This window comes from Mauremys reevesii, linkage group 18 (genome assembly GCF_016161935.1).
Source record: "Mauremys reevesii isolate NIE-2019 linkage group 18, ASM1616193v1, whole genome shotgun sequence".
Lineage (NCBI taxonomy): Eukaryota > Metazoa > Chordata > Testudines > Geoemydidae > Mauremys > Mauremys reevesii.
Window position 1 is genome coordinate 14,834,134 of NC_052640.1, and position 12,554 is coordinate 14,846,687.

At 44.2% G+C, this 12,554-nt stretch overlaps 1 protein-coding gene across 13 annotated transcripts in view; it reads left to right on the top strand.

Annotated features, from left to right (window-relative positions):
* The window catches only part of FBRSL1 (fibrosin like 1), a 739,850-nt gene that overhangs the window by 355,144 nt on the left and 372,152 nt on the right, over positions 1–12,554 (top strand). The window lies entirely within an intron of this gene.

The following is a 12,554-nucleotide window of genomic DNA, read 5'->3' on the forward strand; positions in this document are numbered from 1 at the left end:
CCCAGGCTCCAGCAATATTCAGGGCACGGAGGCCCGGCTCCACCAATGTTTGGGGCCGGCTCTCTCCCCTGGCCCCGCCTGCCGCCCCTGCACGCCTCCCCCAAGCGTCCCTGCCTGTGTCCTGGGCAGCTGTGCCTTGCAGCTCCATGCTGTGCTCACTCTGCCGGCTCCCAGCATCCACTGCCGCTGCAGGGTCCTAGTGCCCTCTCCTACACTAGTGCCAGGGCAGGCTGATCCTGCCCTTCCACCTCAGACAGACAGCCCCTTCCCTTTTTCGGCGGGACCCTCCACCGCCTGCAGTCACCACTCCTGCCCCACGCTGGGCAAGAGGCAGCCCTATCCCCCGGCTACAGTGAGGGGCAGCAGCAGGGGAGGAGGTGCACAGGTGACTAGGCCCTAGGAGGGCCCTAGGAGCACGTGCAGTGACAGTGGTGCGAGGTGAGTGCTGCGGGGGGTGGGAGGGCTGGGGGGCGAGTCCTCTCTGGCCCCAGCCAGGGGCAGCCTGCCTGCACCCCAATCCCCTCATCCCCAGCCCCACCCCAGAGCCTGCACATTTTTACATTATTTTTAAAAAAATGAGCTTACAAGGCAGCTGGGGACGGGGGGCAGGATTTGGACCCGTTCTGGGCACCACCAAAAATGATACAAACCTGCCGCCCCTGCCCACAATGTTACGGCATGAGCACCTAAAAAATGTGACCTTCATTGAATTTTATTGGGTGTCTAACTCCGTAGGCTCCTCACAGGGAGTTATTCATCCAAGGAAATTCAGTGCGAGTTGGGTGTTCAACTCTTCCAGGCTCCTTGGAGACTTCCAGCCACGGTGCCTATGGGCAGGAGCATACAGTAGAACCTCGCTTATGTTGCTCTAATGACCCAGCGACCCATTCCAAATGATGGAATTTTTCCAGTTAGTGACTAATTACATTGTTTGAAGAACGAGGTTTATGAATCACAAAATGCACTTTGTTCGTTATTTGATAATTGCAGTTGAGTTTGATTTACTTTTCACAACTATTCATCACAAGGTAGTAAATGTCAGCCTTCAAAGGCCACACTGTTGCAATCTGCTGGTACACTTTTGCAGAGAAGTGGGGAAGAAGACCCAAGATTTTTTGTGTGCATGCTATGAGGAGTGTGGATTAACATAGGATTCTACTGTCCATCTGATAAGGCCCCCATATGGCTCTATGGATGCATCTCCTGGCGAATCCTTCAAATGGATGGTGTGCAATTGAACTGACTTGACCCCTTATGTGTGGCACTTAGAGGATTAAGCCCCCATCGTGCACTAAAGATGTAAAGGGAAGGGGTTTTATTTTCTTCCCCCTTAGGGGCTGCTGGAGGGATTACAAATTGAGGCTCTGAAACGCAATTGTCCTAGAGCTGTTACTTTTTCTTGCTGACATAACATGCTGCCTCAGGCATCTAGCCCATTGCTTGCTCAGTCTGACTAGCTGTCCTGCTGTTCCTCAGTGTGTTTGGGCTCAAAACAGTCTTGCGATGCCTGCTTTGTAATGCCTTCATCCCCCACCTCCATCCCTATTAACTTGTGGCAACAACCAGAGTAAACGAAGCAGGTGCTAGCAGATTTGGCTGCTATACCATGGCACAGCAGGTGTGCAGAGGGATGTATGCTTTAAAGTTACTGCTCCAGGAGCACTGTAGGGCCATCACGCACATTCTTTTGTGGCATCTTTAGCTGCTCCTCTCTCACTTCAGTGCAGTTCTGCATTTAGGAGGTGCTACTAGGAACAACTTAGTTTCTCTATGTGAATTGTTTCTTGAGATGATTTATTTAATGGGGTGCCAGTAAGATGTGTTTTATTTACATTAATGCATGTCTTTAGTCTCTGATGGACCATGAAGGCAAGAGGTGGCCTGGTCTGTCATGAAATAATTACACCCTAAAGGAAACTGAAGTGAAGTGATTGACTGTGTGTGTGTGTGTGTGTGTGTGTCTCTCTCTCTCTCTCTCTCTCTCTCACACACACACACACACTTTCACTCGCACTCACTCTGCTTTGGCACAGTGAAATTTCCTTGTGGAAAGAGCACTAAAGCTTTATGGTAGAACAATAATACTCTGTGTTGTACAGTGCATCTTTCCAGATGTTGCTTGGAGTGCCGTTTATTATAGATCATTGAGGGGAAAATGTATATTTTGATCTAGTGAAATTATCTCTGACTGCCAAGGTTTGATTTGTTGGGACTGGTTTCTCATCGATATGGTAAGCCTATTATGGGAAAAAAAAAGTTTTAACCAATGTTTGCATGACAAATAATTCTTTTTTAAAGGGGCGGGGAAGGATGAGAATTTACACTTGATTGTACTTGCCAATGGTCAATGGTAAATTCCATTTTAATTTATTACAAAGCAAAGGTCTCTGCAACACATGTTCTTGGTGTCCTATCAGGTTCCTTTAGAACACAAAGTCAACAGCTGTTTTCCAAAACAGGATTTTTTTTCTGCTATCTTTCATAGTAAGGTAATTGAAAGTTACCAAAGAACTAAGAGACAGATAAGCCCCATTGCTGCTTGTTGTGTTGACCCAAGTAAAACTGGGAGGTTTGGGTTTTGCTCCCCCTCCCTTCAGTAATTGTCCTAATCTTTTCTGATGTCCCAAACAGTGTAAAAAATCCACACAGACCTTTGTATAATGGCTTTAAAAAAGGTTTTATCTTTTTCTTGACCCATCAGCTTAAGAACTGCCTGCATTTTAATGGCTTTTCTCCCTCACTAAATTGAATGGATCGTCCCTCATTATCATTTAAATAGAACCCTCACTCCCTGTGAACGTGGAAAATTTGAATGTGCTAGTAGAGCTGTGATAATTTGAAATATTCGCAAGGTGGGGAGAGGAGGAGGCAGCAGAAGACAGAATTGCTGAATGTAATTGTCATGGATTCTCAATTTTGTTGCCACAAGATGGGAAAATAGACTAATAATTGTCTTCCAACCCTAGTAGAATAGTTGCCCTAGTTAGCTGAAGCTAACACTCTAATTGTCATGGGGGCACCTAGATGAATGAGGATGTATGCAGGGCACAGCAAGGGCTAAATTGAGTGATATACTAAGGCAAAGAGCAAATTGGCAATTATTGGCCCAGCTGAAAAGGTTGGCAGGTGTGCTGCTTTCTCATGAGCCCTTAGGGGGAAATTGGAAATATAAAATATCGACCATAAATACTAGCTGATTAGGAAATATGTTGCAAGAGGTGCTGGCCACTTTAGAGACAAAACTCTCTTTTTCAGGAGATTGACTTTAGGCCGTGCACAAAAATACAAGCCCCTGTAGTAAGTCATTTCAGGCTTTTTCTCTCTTTTCTCCCAACTACCTGCTTTGAAAACGTTTTTACAGTGTAACAAGCAAACAGAAATCCCTGTGTCAGAAAAGCAGAAATGCAGGGTTCCTCCCACCCCCTTCCTTGAATGTTTTTGGATCAGTTTTTGGATCCGTGTTTAGCATATTGCAAAGTCTAGATGTGAAATCCTTTCTCCAGTAGAGGTGTACAATAAAGGCCTACTGATTTCCCAGCTGCTCATCTTTGTGTTCTATCAGGCTTATTGGTTTTCTCCCCTTCATGTTCCTACTTTGTACTACACTGCCCACTGCTGGGGCAAATGGATGAAAGCAGCTGCAGGTGTAATAGCAAGTGCAATACTGTATGCCAAGCCGGTGATCTATTGGGTATGCCTAGGGCTTAAGTCCCTTCCCAGGACAATGATCAAACATCAGAAGCAAAAAAGAGTCCTATGGTCTCCATCCTTATTTGTCCACTTCACAAAACCATCACATACTTTGGCACGTTAGTTCACAGTCTTAGCTCGGGATAGAGGAAGGGGTTTGGAAGAGAAATAATGTCGTGTGCTTACAGGTGAGAAATAAGATGCATTGATAGTGCTCCTTGGGGCTCAGGAGTGGAATAGCAAAGGTGGTGTAGCCTGGGAGGAGCTCCATCGGAAGCGTAGATTTCCAATATTTAAACTGTAAGCTCTTTGGGGCAGATGTTCTCCCTTATTTCACATTTATACAGCCGCTGACACAATGGGGTCCTAATCCTGAATGGGGCTGCTGGATGCTGTTGTAATACACATAAATAGTGCTAGTTGTGATTTAATAGTAGGGGGGAATTGCAAGTCAAGTTGGAGGTGCATTCACGTGCTGTTGTGGGGCTGAGGAATGGCTAGCAGAGGAGAGTGAACGTCAGGAGTTGGATACATTAACAAAGCTTATATGGGAGGACAGGAATAACAGAAGGGATCGTCAGTTGAGATGGAAGTATGTTGGCAGAGTTGTGTATGGAGAGTTGCATAACATCTGAAATTTTTTTTAGCATCCTCGTATTTTTTTGATTGGCTACTGATCTGACCCGAGGGAGAGGAACAGTGCTGAAATGGATGTATGCACACATGCCTGCCTGCCTGTGGATAATGGTCACGAGAGAACCAATTTAGAAACCCCACACAATGACTGTACACTGAGAGAGACTCACTAACAGAGCTATGGACAGGAGTATAGTAAAGGAGGAGCAAGAGTTAACAGGGGTGAAAGCAAGGTCATGAAAAGGAAAGAGGATTTAGTTGAGTTGGGCTAAAAATAGCAGTGTAGACATTCCCCCTCGGGCTGGAGCCCAGGCTCTGAGACCCTCCCAGCTCATCCAATTTCAGAGCCCAGGCTCTAGCCCAAGGGGGAACATCTACACTGCTACTTTTAGCCCCACAGTCTGAACCCCACGAGCCCAAATCAATGGACCTGGGCTCTAAGACTTGGTGCCGTGGGTTTTTCTTTGCAATGTAGACATATCCTATAGCTCCAGTTGAACTCAGTGAAAACTGTGTGGTGCTCAGGCCCCAGACTTCCCAGCTGAAGTTTCCCCGTGTGTGAAATGGAGAAACTCATTTTACTGACTGGCTTCGCAGGGTGATATGAGGATGAATTATACTGATTTGTATAGAGCTCTTTGAGAAATGCTAGGTAGGAGTGGAGTGGTGTTGTTTGGGAGGTGGGTACTCTGTACTGGTAGTCCCAAAAGTTATCAAACCATGACTCAGGCCCCCATAAATCATGATTTTTAACCCAAAATAGTAAATTTGGGGTTATTTAATTTTGCTTTTTGGTTGTTGACCCTTGAGGATGCACTTGAGTCACATTTTCAAGCTTTTCTCTGCAAGTATGAGAACTAGACACTTGCTTCTTTCAAAACAAATGTAAGTTTCGATTCTTCTATGATGAGTTGTTTCTAGGCACTGGGGCTCTAAACAAAACCTCAAACATTGCAAAACTTGTGCTAAAATTGTGAGAGTTGGTGACACTTGTTACCCAAGCTGAACCTGTAGTGAGATTTGCAGCAGCCTGTGTGGAATATGGAGGGAGGAGCCCAGGTTGCAGGAGGGCAGAGTTTTGTAGGAAGCACCAAACATCCAGTCTGTTTGCCCGTGGCTTGAATGCTGGTTGCAGTTGTAGCATTTCTAAATAGTTCTCTCAATAAAAAACAGTTTAGTTTTAGAAACAGTCATCTCATGTTATTACCCAGAATGCAGTATATGAAATAAGGTTCACACAGCACCAGGAATCCTAGTTTTCCATGATAAAAAAAGCAAAATTCTCCGATTTAAAAAAAAACAAATCTGTATTTTTCTGCGATTAAAATGAAAGGCTGAACTTTAGTTTCCCCAGCCACAATGTGTACATATAGGTATCAGTTGAACACAATGATATATTGTAAGATGAGAGCCAGAGCTCTGCCACCCAGAGCTGACAGTGGAGCCCTGCCCTTTCTCCTGATTATCTGAATTTTTTATTATCCGATCTGGCCCCGGTCCCATTTAGATCGGATAACCGGGGTTCCACTATATATGTGTTTATTTTTTTTCACAAAATGTAAAAACTAAAGATTCTCTGTAAAAATGCAAAATCTGTGTTTTTCTGTGGCAAATGGATTTCTAGGATCCATCTGACCATCACCAGTCATCAGTTCTCTTTCCTTATTGTTTCTATGGCTGCTAGTGCTGGGATTCTAATGCCCTCTTTCGTAGGAGGCTCTCTTTTTCCTAAAGGCTTGTCAAGCCAATTACAGAGGTTTAGAATTTACATAATTTTGTATCCATTAAGAAATCCGTTTAGTTTTTAACTGTTGCAAACATTGAAACCCTTTTGTTTATATGAGCATATAAAATGGGAAAATTAAAGAGAGAAGATGAATCAAGTTGTGCATAACATCCAGAAATCACATTGTGTTGTGGTTATCCAGGCAAGTCCTGGCTTCTAATCTGAATGAATACTTGCCAAATGTCAGACAGTGCGTCAAGTCAATTGACCTCATTGCATGAGCACAGAGAAGGGTGTGACTCATTGCATAAAGATGCTCCTGGTTAAACTACAGGCTTATTCACGGCCTCATCCTGCCTATAAAGCTGGATAAATAGTATGGGGCTGTCTGAGGTAAGTTTCCCTGAGTAGAAATTAAACCAAAAATTAGTTTTATCGGGGTTATTTATTAATTCTTCTGAGTGCTGGCTAACAACATCATGCTGTACGGACAGTGGGGAAGATAAATTTGGACCTGTGTTCCAGAGAGGAAGGAGAGTTCAGAGATTAAGGCACTAGCCTAGGAGATCCAGGTTCAGTTCCCTGCTCTGTCATGGGCTTCCAGTATAATTTAGGGCAAGTGACTTAGAGTGGGCTCCACAAAGGTACTTAGGTGCCACTGTGATCCACAGAATTCCTGCTCAGCTGCCGCCTAATCCTAAAGTCACTCAGTGCCTGAGTTTTTGCAGTAACAGTTCCCTAGGTGCCTATGTTCTTGCCTCTGAGCGCACACAATGCTGCCTCCCTCTAGGCACCCAGGCATCTGTCTCCTGCCTAAGCCCCAAAGGGACTCTCAAACTGGGAAAGACAGGCAGTTGGCCACCTAAGTTGCATGCGGGGCTTGGGCTGGGCATGCTCCAAGGCTGGGGGTGGTGGGGTAGGAGAGATCTGAACAGGGATCTGCCATCTCTCAGGTGAGTGCTCTAACCACTAGACTATTGAGTCATTCAAGCGCTATCTCTGGCCCAATTCATATTTAATTATTAAATTATTTAATTAAGTGGAACAACTTCAATAGGAGAGACTGGGGGAGACGCATGTGAGAATATTCCATAGCCTGGTGGTTAGAGCACTCACCTGAGAGGTGGCAGATGCCTTCTTTTCCTCAGGCAGAACGGGGAATTGAATCCAGGGTATCCACATCCCGGATGAATACTCTACTCACTAGGCTAAAGGTTACAAGGGAGGTTTCCTTCTACCTGGTGGTTTGATACGGAGTTAGAAGCCCTCTGAGCCTGTCTAGTGGATTGGGTCCTGCATGCAGCTTAGGTGGCCTAATGCCCATCTTCTCCCTGTTCATAAATTGCTAGCAGAGATAGGCACCTCCCTGCAGCCTGGACTTAGGCACCAAACTCTGACAGAGGGGCAGGGCTTAGCACGCACCAATCTTGTTGGCATCTGCCATTGGCTAGCTTAGGCCCTAATTTTGTGGATCTCATTCTAAGAGTACTGTCTTTCCCCATCCATTCTATAGGAGCCTAGGCTTCCAACTCAGGCTTTGTGGATAGCAGCGTTCCTATGGTTTTCTAGGAGTTCTAAGAGTTGGGCGACACTGTGTCATAATCTCCAAGTCTTTCTTGTGTATTTGGGCCTTAGCCTTTCTGTGCCTCAGTTCCCCATCTGTAAATGGGAATAAGAGCACTTCCATTCCTCACAGAAGTGTTCTGATAAGTACATTAAAGATTGTAAGCTGCTCACATACTGTCGTGATGGGGATTATGCAAATTTCTTAAATAAAAAAAGACAGATAAAAGCTTAATACCAAATAGAGTTACTATCCCCAATTTTTAATCTATTACCCAAACTATCAAAGGGAATATCTCTTTTGCTTAATCAAAATACAGTGGGATGAAGACATTTGTATTGATACAGAGAGAGTAACTCTTAATAGAAGTTCTTAAAATCCGGCTGAAGATCTTTGGCACAACCATAGTTTTGTCATGATTTTCTCCCACCCCAAATTACAAGCAATGCAGTGTTTGACAGGAATAAAAGAACTTTTGAAAACAAAATTAGTGACGGGATGGCTCAAGAGTATTGGTAAGGGGATAATAAAGCCTTTCAAATGTAACGGGTACACCTACACTGCAAAAAACACAACCCAGGGCAGCAAGTCTGATCGTGTATCAACGATTTAGGCTCATAGGGTCAGGGTGTATGCGCGACAGGGCTAACAATTGCAGTGTGGATGTTCAGGCCTGGGCTGGAGCTCTGAAGCCTGTTGAGGATGGGGTGGGTCTCAGAACTCAGGCTCCAGCTTGCGTGGGAACATCTATGTTGCTATTTTTAACCACGTAGCAGGAGCCTACCTGAGACTCACTGCAGTGGAGATTTGTTTTTCAGTGTAGACATACCCAAAGACAATGGTTCAACTCCATTTGAGGTTCGAAAACCACTGGAAGGCATTTGACTCCTTGTTTGTGACCTACATGGAAAGAATTATTGCTTGCATCTCTGTTCCTTATGGACAGGTGCCCGTATCAAAGTGTCATCTTATCACAATTAATACTAATTGGCATCCTCGTTGGCAGACAGGCATAGGATTAATTGGGCACGAATTACCCTCTTGCTTCTTAGATGTCACCCCTCTAGAGCAGGGTAGATGCAGATTAGATGGCAATATGAAGAAGTTTGTGCTGCTAGTTGTTTCACAAATTACTTGTTATTTGTACCGTTTGTTTACTACTTTGCATTTCTCAGAGCTTGCCCAATGAAATTCACACCAAAAAATCATGTCTCTTTCATTTTCAGGCAGCACAGTGGTGCAGCATTATGTCATTTGGGTTGCAAACCAGGGGAAATGCTTCTTTGGTAAGAACAAAACTAAAACAAGATAAAATGATTGGCTTTGATTCGAGTGGGAGAGGCCTATATTCTTGATACTGGTGCTCCCAGGTTCCGTTTCTGCTGACAGTCATATCTCTGTGTATGCAGTGATGATTCATTACATAAGAGTTGAGTAAAGGCTTCAGGATTGGGGCCTGTCGGTGTGTTTAAGTGGATTATCCTGAAGTAATATCAAAAGGATCTCATTTTAGGAATGCAGATCAAAATGCATGGATATTACTCTGGTACTTGCATGGCACTTATGATTTGGGGCTTTTAGAGGTTCTGAGTGCAGCAGTTCGATATGGATTGTTTTTAAAGAGCTTAGAATGTTCCCGATTCTCCCAGAAACAACAAAAGTCAGGCCTATATTAGGGGACCTCCATGCAAACTGCTGTGGAAGCAGGGGTCTTGGGCTCACATGAGTCTAAATACGTGAGATGTTGGAAGGGATGTTAAGAATTAGATCCAAAGTATTACCAATGACTAGCTTTACATATGCAGTGAAAATTCTATACGAGAAAAATATCCTTTTCCTGGTCCAGGAAATGCTAATATTAAATTTGGGGGGAGGAGAGAGGGAGTATCTTTGTAACAGTGAGCTTTTTTTTTAGCTGTGAAAAAAGTCAATGAAGTGGCATTCGATCATAATTATTTCAGGTACAGCATATTATGCACTGATTGCTGCTTTTGTCTTTTTAAAACAAAGGATGCTCTGAGCTGCATTTAAAATCCCATAAGGAAGCTGGTAATGAAACCTCCTGTTCTTCCGTTTTGCTAAACTCCTTGTCAATGTCTGTGTTTAAACTGAAAGGTCAAGAGAGTTAATATAGCCCCCCCTCCCTCACTCCCTCCCGAGCAAATATGTTGCCTCCTACTCAGTTCTTTGTATGCTTTATTTTTTATGTTTGATATGTTTACTATATTGGCAAGCTATCAAATTGGCAGAACAGGTACTGTAATTTATCTGCTGAATATCTTTATGTAAATGAGGCGATGTTGTTAACATTATGATGAGTTCCCTGGTTTTTAGTTTATTAGTATTTGGGGGTTGTTGGGGGTTTTTTGGTGGTAGCAGCTCAGAAATCCCATAAATGCTACTGCCCTTCATTTTATCACTCAGTAGCTTTATTTCCAGCCACTTTACATTACAAGACTTATTTATAACCCTGAACCCTTAGTAATGTTTAGAGGCAGAGGTCAGATCTGTGTGTAAGATGTGAGAGGCTAAAGCCTGAACATTGTAAACAATTTAATTTATGTTACTGCTGTCAGAGAGCTCCCAGTCATAGCTCCACTGTTCGTATGCAGCTTGGAAGCCTAGGATCTTGGGATATCTGAGTTGCGTGGCTTCTGTTAGTAAGAATGTGGAGTGATAATACAGAATAGTTGTTGTTAAATTACAGAGGGAAGTGGGGATTACCACTGATGACAATTTTGCAGTCACCTAGCATTAAAAACACAGGATGTCGGTGCTTTGTAACCTTCTGGTAATGTGGTAAATGATTCCCATCATAGCTGCAGTGTGACAAGCAAGTCTTCAAGGTAAACCTTCAACAAGCTGGACTTGGGACAAAATGAGTGGTTTTTCTCTCATGCTTTTCTACTCCACATCTAAACTATATCAAGGCATCTGGGACCATTAGATTATCTCGGAAATGGGCAACTATGACTCCTGCATTCTATCTTGAGCTCTGCCACTAACTGCTCTGTCATGTTGGGCAGTTCTCTTAACCTTTGTATAACTGGGTTTACCCTGCGTGTAAAAGGGGGTTAATAAAACATAGCTATCTTGTAAAGCATCTTCAGAACATGCCAATTGCTGGAGGACTGGCTGGTCACATGGTGCTTGTTCCTTTTCTTGCTTGTTCCTGGAGGCCTGAAGCAGCAGCTGGGAACAAGGAGGAACCAGCCTAGCTGCCTCTGCTCCTCTTTTGTAACACTGAAGCCTAGTAGAGGTATCAGCCACAGAGAGAGAGAGAGAGTAAAGACCACAGAAACAGGCAATGAGACAGCTCAACAACATATCCAGAGGGAAAAAAGGACCAGGTGGCTGGGCAGTCTGTCCAATGAATCAGAGGAGAAAGGGAATCAAGTGGCAGAATAGCGTGTGCAGGAGAGAGGAGAGTAGGGGCTCAGAGACGTGGAGAAGTGTGGACGGGAGGTGGGGGTGGATTAGAGCAGATGGGAGGAGGGAGATGAAATGAAGAGCAAACTTACAGTATGGTTTAATTGTACTCAAAAGGGACAGAATTTATGAAAGCTGCTTAAGATAGAGCAGAGCATTCCCAGTATTGCTGCTCCATGCAAGTGGTTAGTGCAGTTATCACAAGGGAGCTATCACAATGGAGAATGGGAAGAGGAGGTGGTTTGTGAAATCACTGGCCGACATAGAGGGGGTTTGCTCGTTGTGAGCGGGAGGAGAGGTCTGGCTGCATGATCTTAAGTGGGAAGGGAGGTGGTCCATGAGATAATTTATCTGGCCCAAATTCAAGATTCCTAAGGGCAGGTCTACACTTAAAACGGTGCATCAATTCAGCTGTAACGCTTAAGTGAAGACACTCCTATGCCAATGGGAAAGTTTCTCCCGTTGGCGTAGTTAGCTACAACCTCTCTCAGAGGTGGATTATGTCGACAGGACAAGCTCTCCCGCCGACATAGCGCTGTTTACACTGGGGGTTAGGTCGGTGTAACTACATCACTCAGGGGTGTGGATTTTTCACGTGGCCCATGTGTCTGCTTAAGTCCCTTGAGATATGCCTACACTGCAATCAGAGGCTAACCTGTGCTGCCAAACTTCTCTGCTATTGTAATTCACACAAGCTAGATCAAAGCTACCTTGGGTATGTCTGCACTAGGGTGACCAGATAGCAAGGGTGAAAAATCGGGATGGGGGTGGGGGGTAGTTGGCACCTGTATAAGACAAAGCCCCAAATATCGGGACTGTCCCTATAAAATTGGGACATCTGGTCACCCTAGTCTGCACTTGCTGCTGTCACACCTTTGATTGCAGTGTAGAAATACCCTTTGAAGTCAAACTTAGGGCATGGCTACTCTAGAGGCTTAACTACTCCAGCCCCCACTTGTGGCAGTAGCTATGTCGGTAGGAGAAGCTATCCACACCATCACTTATGTTGGTGTAACTTATGTCACTCGGGGGGGGGGAATAAATCACCCCCCTGAGCGACATAAGTTACACCGACATAAGCTGTAATGTAGATATAGCCTTAAATTCTGTACTGGATAGGGATGAATTTAAGCACATCCCGATTACATTCTTGAATCGGGGCTTCTGCTAAGATGTGGGGCACACTATGAATAAATGTGAGAGACCCCACCTCAATTGAAAAGAGCTACTGAACCCCAAATGACCCCCCCCAATATATATATATATATATAGTTTGTCACAATTTAAGTGTTAAAATAGCCTTTGAGCCAGCACCTGGAAATGCTCTTTGACTGTTACAAAGTGACTGGGGCAGCAACATGGAGAATGCCAGAAAATAACTGAAGAGGTGCTTAGTTGTAAAGTTTTCCCCCAAAAAATTGGGTTGGGGGGAAATCTCACAATGTTACTTATATTACATTACACATAATCTCTCGCATTACTTATTGTGGCATATTGTTTCCTCCTACA